The following is a 1,026-nucleotide window of genomic DNA, read 5'->3' as shown; positions in this document are numbered from 1 at the left end:
GAGAACTCCTCACATGTTTCCCTAGTTCCAGCTTGAGCTCTCTCCCTCTGGGGACAGTCCCAACATGCATCCTTCCCTCGGGCTGCAGCTCTTCGTGAACTGCTCCATTGTGGATCCCAAGTCCTGCCAGCAAACCTGCTCCGGGGGCGCTCCTCTCTCCACTGACTTCCCACAGACGCTGCCAGGAGCCTGCTCCAGCACAGGCTTCCCACGGGGTCACAGCCTCCTTTGGCATTCACCTGCTCCAGCGTGGAGTTCTCCACGGGTCGCAGGGGGATACGTGCTCCTCTGTGGACCTCCCTGGGTTCAGGGGCACAGCTGCCTCCCCATGGTCTGCACCAGGAGCTGCCGGGGAATCTCTGCTCCAGTGCCCGGAGCAGCTACTGCCCCTCCTTCCCCGCTGACCTTGGTGTCTGCAGAGTTGTTCCTCTCACGTATTCTCACTCCTCTCCGACTGCAATGGTGCAGCTTTTTCTCACTTCTTAAATCTACTATCCCACTGGCACCATAGTGGTGGCTGCAGGGCTTGGCCCTGGCCAGAGGTTTGTCCAACCTGGAGCTGGCTGGCATTGGATCTGTCAGATATTGAGGAAACTTCTGGAAACATCTCACAGAACCCACTCCTGTAGCTTTCTCACTTCTGAACCCTTACCATGCAAACCAAAACAGCTTATTAATTTTAATATTATAGATCTACTTCTTAGTGAAATTCATTTAATTTGCTTTCTACTATTGCAAATACACTGTTTCTGAGGCCAAAAATTATTAAGCTCTATGTACTTACCCAAAGAGTACCTCTTCAGTAGAAGGATGGCTGTCCTTAGTAAAAGAGAATGATTACAATGGCTCATTTTGGACCAGTTTACTGAGATAGTTAAATTCTGCAACATGCTCTTTCTTTTTGTCCAGCAAAATATTTAAAACTACTTTAGCCTTGAGCAGACATCATACTGAATATTTATGGGAGAAATAAAACCAAACCAAATTAGCTATTTAAGACAAACCTCTGGTTTATAAAACAACTGA

Source organism: Sylvia atricapilla, chromosome 2, assembly GCF_009819655.1.
Source record: "Sylvia atricapilla isolate bSylAtr1 chromosome 2, bSylAtr1.pri, whole genome shotgun sequence".
NCBI lineage: Eukaryota > Metazoa > Chordata > Aves > Passeriformes > Sylviidae > Sylvia > Sylvia atricapilla.
This window is presented reverse-complemented; position numbering follows the sequence as displayed.